The sequence below is a fragment of the Athene noctua genome, chromosome 2 (genome assembly GCF_965140245.1).
Source record: "Athene noctua chromosome 2, bAthNoc1.hap1.1, whole genome shotgun sequence".
NCBI classification, from domain to species: domain Eukaryota; kingdom Metazoa; phylum Chordata; class Aves; order Strigiformes; family Strigidae; genus Athene; species Athene noctua.
Window position 1 is genome coordinate 144,525,634 of NC_134038.1, and position 6,000 is coordinate 144,531,633.

Genomic DNA, 6,000 nt, shown 5'->3' on the forward strand with positions numbered 1-6,000 from the left:
TATATTTCTATCACTTGATCCCGTTTCCCTTGTTATTGGTAGACTACACAAGTGGGTGTGTGGTGTATCATGTCACTGCTGTTCTACATGAGGATATTTTTTATAGTCAATAGTCATCTTCTTTTGGTAAATGTACTTTTATAGTAGTATTTACACAGGGGAAGAGGAGGAAAGAAAAATGAAAGAAAATACATCTGGAGTTATATCTCCTTTTGCAAAGAATGTGAAACTCCTACAGCAAATAGTTGGAATGCAAATGAAAAACAGGGTATGAAAAGTTTTGTAGAGAGTAATATTTTTAAATTACATAAAAGTATATAGCATCTAAAACAAGGGATTAGTGAGAAGTAGGAAAATCCAACAATAGTTGTATGTAGAATTAATATTCCAGAACAGATTTAATAAATAGAAAAAAAGCAAAAAATACTTATCTTACATACTTGTGTCTTTGTGCAAAGAGGTATTTTTTCAGAAAATTTAATAGCTAAAAAAACAGATGTGCAACCTCTTCTTGAAAGATTAATTTTTCCATTATCAACATTTAATAACTTTTTTTTTTTTTTAATTTTTATTTTTAAGGAGTGAAAGACACAACACTTCTTAAATACCGTTGTACATTGTAGTACCTGTAATTTAGAGGACCATCACACTTATACTCCAACAAAAGGTGTAATGGAGAACATGAGCAGCCTCTGTGGAAAATAAAAGATACAGATATCATAAAATGACAATACTGGAATGTTATACAATACCTCTATATATCATACTGTCATTCCTTTAGCATAGCATCATAAGTTGCAAGCTAATTTTTGTTTGTTCTTGTTTATGTTTCCTGCTCATTTAATGTTGAAGATGTACAACTGTTTTCATGTATTAACTTGAGGCTGTTTTTCCACTGGTGAAGGAGTGTTTGGATGTCACATCTCCCTCTTTAACATGTTCTTTGCATAGACGCAGCACTAAACAGACTGGTGATTTGAATATGTGTTCTAAATTTTGCTTATGCTGAACCGACTTCTTCAGACCTTCACAAATAGGAGTGTTGCCATACTTCCTTTTTTTGCTTAGGCATCTGTTGTTTTACCTGAGAATAATAGGGAAGAATCTCTAATAGTACCATTTCTCAGTGCTGAAATGATTATACTTGGTTGACTTGGAAAGAGAAGTACACAGTACTTTCTGCCTTGTCAGTCTATCTGAGGACAGGACCTCAAATTTGTAAGGCTTCAGCTCAGTCCATGGTAGCAATCCAGCTCTATTCTAGAAGCTCCAAGGCAGTTCTGCCCATCTCATCTTCTGGTCCAAAACTTGCTGGCAACATCCTCATAATTTAACATTGACAAGAATTTTCTCTTGGTGTCTTTTGGTACTGAAGACACCTACCTTCTCCTAACCTGGCCAACGAGAGGAAAGCTAAATGAGGTAGAAAAGCAGTTCACAAAATTACTCTGATTCCTTGCAGAGCACCACTTCACATTCCACATGGGAATCTGTGCCCCTCCAGAAGATGCCTCCAGGTTATAATGCATTATGTAAATATGCAAGTGATTTTGTACAAACCAGACAAAAGCCAAATAACCACAAGCATCTTTTTTTTTGAGCTAACTTACCTGCCTGCAGCTGCCCTCCTCTACTCTGTGCAGGTGCAAAACTGTGATAAAGCAGCTAAACTGACACCTGTACCCCAGCTTGCCCTTTCACAGCAACCTCAGCTATATTCATGCATTGCTTTGGAGCAGCCTGTGTGTGGTCCTCTTAAACTTCTGGAGGAACTGAAAAAACAAGAGGGCAGCTTTGGTACCAGCTACAAGACAAGGCACAGGACAGGAGTCAGGCTGTGCTGGCTCTTGCCTTGGCAATAGCAGCATCCACCCCCATCACAACTTTATAATCCTCAGTACAATCTGTCTGAGTCTTCTTTCTCTCATGTTCTCCGGAGCAGCTATGCACACCCTGGCACCAAGTCCAGTGAAGATACTGCACCTGGATGGCAGGCAGCAGCTTAAACCTGTGAGAGCACTCCTGGCCAAGGAAAACTTCAAGGCCAACCTTAAACAAGTCATATTCTTTGCTTCCTGTACTCATAATTGTTTCTAAGATCTGGGGATAGGTTTAGAGAACTACATATTCATCATAAAAAGTAACGTGCAATGGAGTCAGAACTCAGTACTGAAAGTCTGACAAAAAGGACAGCCACTGTATTTTTACATTGCATAAAGAAGGAGTAGCGACTTATCTTTGTATCAACAAAGTTTCATTTTCAGGTTACATATTCCCAAAATTCAATATATATTTGACGTCCCAGAATCTTTCTTTTAAGTGTAAAGAACTAGGGAAAAGAGTGGATAACCGTGAAACAAGGTTACTCTGGAAAGCAACATTTCTATTCTCTATGCCCTTGTCGGTGTTTCTTTCAGTGCATCTTTCTTCCCTCAGTTATTATGCCTAACAGCAGAAAACTTGTTTTCCATCAAGTGGATGTGAAGGGGTTCCTTTCCAAAGGGTAGAACAGAAGACACAATTCATAAACTGTGCCTACCCTTTTCATGCCACACAGAGTTTGATCCAGTTGACTGCAAAAAGCAATTGAGGGTTTGCCCAAAGAATTGGGGGTGCTGGGTGGGTGCACTGCAGATGATAAACATGGAAATTTACAAGGCCCACAGGACACAGCTTTGACCTTAGAGCATTTCAGTTACTATTTTAGAAGCTCATCTTTTAAATGATCCTATTACATATTGAATGTCCTGTCAAAAGTCCATTTTACACAAACTTTTACTCAAATCTCATCAGACGGAGAATCTTGAATCACAATCCTGTCTCTGAGATATTGTTGTGGCACACAGTTGTCTGCACATTTTTGTCTTTTCATCCAATATACAGAAGAACTACAATATTTGTAATCTCATGTTCATTTATCCTATATTGAAGTTTAAGATATATCACTACGTAACTTAGTGCAGGCTGAGGAAACCAAGCACATCACTAACCCCATGAGCAAACATTTAGATACAAGTACATAATTCCAGGCACTACCATTTAATAGCTCACAAACTGGGAGGTTTCTGAATGAAATAATAGTTGTAAAAGCAAGTATAAAGAAAAACTGAATATTTACTGCTGCTTCAGGTCAGTCGAGTTTTAGTGACTGAAAAACAGAAATTATGTAAAAGAAATTTCTGGTTTCAAAGCTACGGAATTATTGCAGAGGTGCCTCTTGGTCCCTCATATAATTTAATGAAATGGAAATGATGCTGAAGAGCTGGATCAGAAGACAGATAATCTTCAGGATGTGCAAGAGATGGGAACCCAAGATGGCACACTGCTTCCAGGTATTTACTAGTCCTCCTGCTCTGGATACACTGAGGAATGGGATTTTAGATAAATGTAGAGCAAAAGTACGCCCAGGGATCTTTGAGAGAAGAGTTAGAAGGTCAGCCATAAAAGGCTAAACACAGTTTATAATTACCACAGTCACAGAATTTAAGAAAGAAATAGCTATGGTACGAAAGTTTAAAGAGATCTTCCTTTCTACTTTCCAAAACAAAATACAATTTTCCCTGAATTTTCTGGATTCCTTAGCAAGTAAATTTAGTAGTTTGAGACAAAATTCCCATTTCTTCCTTTTTGACACACATTTTGTGTGATCTGCAACTCCTATGTTATTTCCTGTGTTGGTTATCAGTCTGTCTCGGTGTTCAACGTGGTCCCTGTTATAACTATGCTTCCCTGTCACTAGGTCAGAAATATATTTGCTGTGCTTTACCTTACAAAAATAGTAGTAATATAAATTGAAGTCAATTTAACATAATATAACTGATGATAGAATATGGATTAAGAAATTAGTTCTTACAGACATAAGCAGAAACATACGTTTCATATCCTAACTAGAATAAAACCACGGAACTCACTCTGGAAAAAAAAAAAAAAGAAGGAGCCAACTCTTTTTCACCTGTCACCTCCTTAAAGGTTCAGTGAGTCAGACAGAGCCTTAGTTTCTATTTGCAGCTCTGTAGGAAACTGCAGAAAACCTATTGCCAGGGGCTGAAAGAGGAACATACTGAATGAAACATTATTTCTCCTGACTGTGCATCTTCTCTGCCAAAGCCACAACATCTGTAGCATCCCTCCAGCATACAGTAGGTTGCAGGAGCTTGCAGAAAACCTCATGCAGGTTTTATGGTACTAACAACTGTGAATTATTTGTTTGTTCTTTGTTTCTGTGACCATAATTCAGGGTTTCACTCTCTATTCTACTGGAGTCATGCTTGAATATGGCATCTGGGATTGGGCCCTAACTGCAGTGGCTAAAAGCACACCAGACACAAGCTATGCTACATCCTTACTGAGTAACGTGTTGATGTAACTAAACTCACAGAGTTATGGAGGTCCAATCACCCATTAAATCCACTACAACTACATTATATGGCTTTTCCCTGGGTTTCAGTCAAAAACTTTTGCTTTAGGTGGTTTTGGCAAAGAGAATGCTCTAGCGTGAAGAAAGACATCTGCAATTTTTAAACACATGTCTCAAAATTGCATGTAATTTGGTCTGTTTTCCCTTACTTCAGTAACCACCTAGTTATTGAAAGAACTGCTACGTGAATGTTTCAAGTAAGTATAAATAGGTATCTAACAACCACACTAATGTAACTTTAAGAAAACATTGTGTGCATCTATGTAACATCAGTGAAGAATATGGAACCAAAATAAGGAAATTCTTTTGGAATTAGGTGTACAGGAGATCCCTGATCACTAGCATTACTTCTTTTTCCTTTGGCTGGTTCCCCACTATTCACCATACAAAAACATTTCTTTAAATTTCCAATTGCCTTCATCCTTCTTGAAGTTTCTTTGGTGCTTTCACTGGCCCCTAACGGAACCATGTCTGTTCAGGGTTTATTCTCTATTCCTTTTAGTTTTGGACTCATGCAGCATTCAGGAATCATTCAGAGTTGAGGGGATGGCCACAGCTGTCACTTTCAGCAGCTGAATTCCAGGACGTTGACATAGATGACCTGACCATCTAGCAGAACGTGCTGACGGGTTCGTAGGTTATTGCAATATTACTGCATGACACCTTTGTCTCACTGCTTCCTCCTTCTTTGATGTTCTATAAAGAGAATTAACACAATACTATGTCATGCACTACTTAACCTCTTGAAAACCTATTTGCCCTAAATAATAGAATTTTTGCAATTTTGCTCTTCTGGCCAGCAGAGGAAAGAGTTCAGAGGTGGAAGGGTGACATTTAGACCATCAGCAGGAGGCTAACCGGTGCATCCCTTTTCCCTTCTATACACACACCAGGAAAATAATCTCATCCTGGAGTGAGAAGCAGATGCTGGTAATGTTGACAGTTACGATGCATGTCAGGTCATGTGCTGTATGGTTGATTGGTGCATCTCACAGCTGGCAGAGACCAGAACTGTGTGAAATGCAAGGTGGGAGTTGTTCTCAGTACTTCTTCACTGCTACATCTGCAACAGCAGGTGCTTTACCACCAGGCACCGTTCTGATGGATGCATTTTGGCCTTACCTGTGTGATCTTTCAGTATTGGTCAAAATAAACATTTCCACACCACTGCATGACTAGAGAAAAAGAAAACCGCATTTGTGACCCATGTAGGAAATGGGAAGAGGAGACAAAAGCAGCTTCTATTTTAGCCAGTGCACATCTGAGCTGTGTAACACACTGCTCCCAGAAGCCAGCGCTGTGTTCCTGACCACAGGAAAGCAGCATTCCTCTTCAGGGTTGCTTCAGCCTGTCACAACCAGACTCTACCTTTCCTATAGACTAGAGATAAAAATACAGTTTAATGTTTGACATCTCTTGAGTTTCCAACAAATTTTTTCAAGTCGAGCTTTAATAGCCATAGGACTAAGGGATATGGAAATACATGACATGTATCAGATACACACCATGCAACCACCTGACTTTTAAAAAGTGACAAACTACAAATAGAGTTGTTAATAATGATGAGTGCCTTTCTATATTTT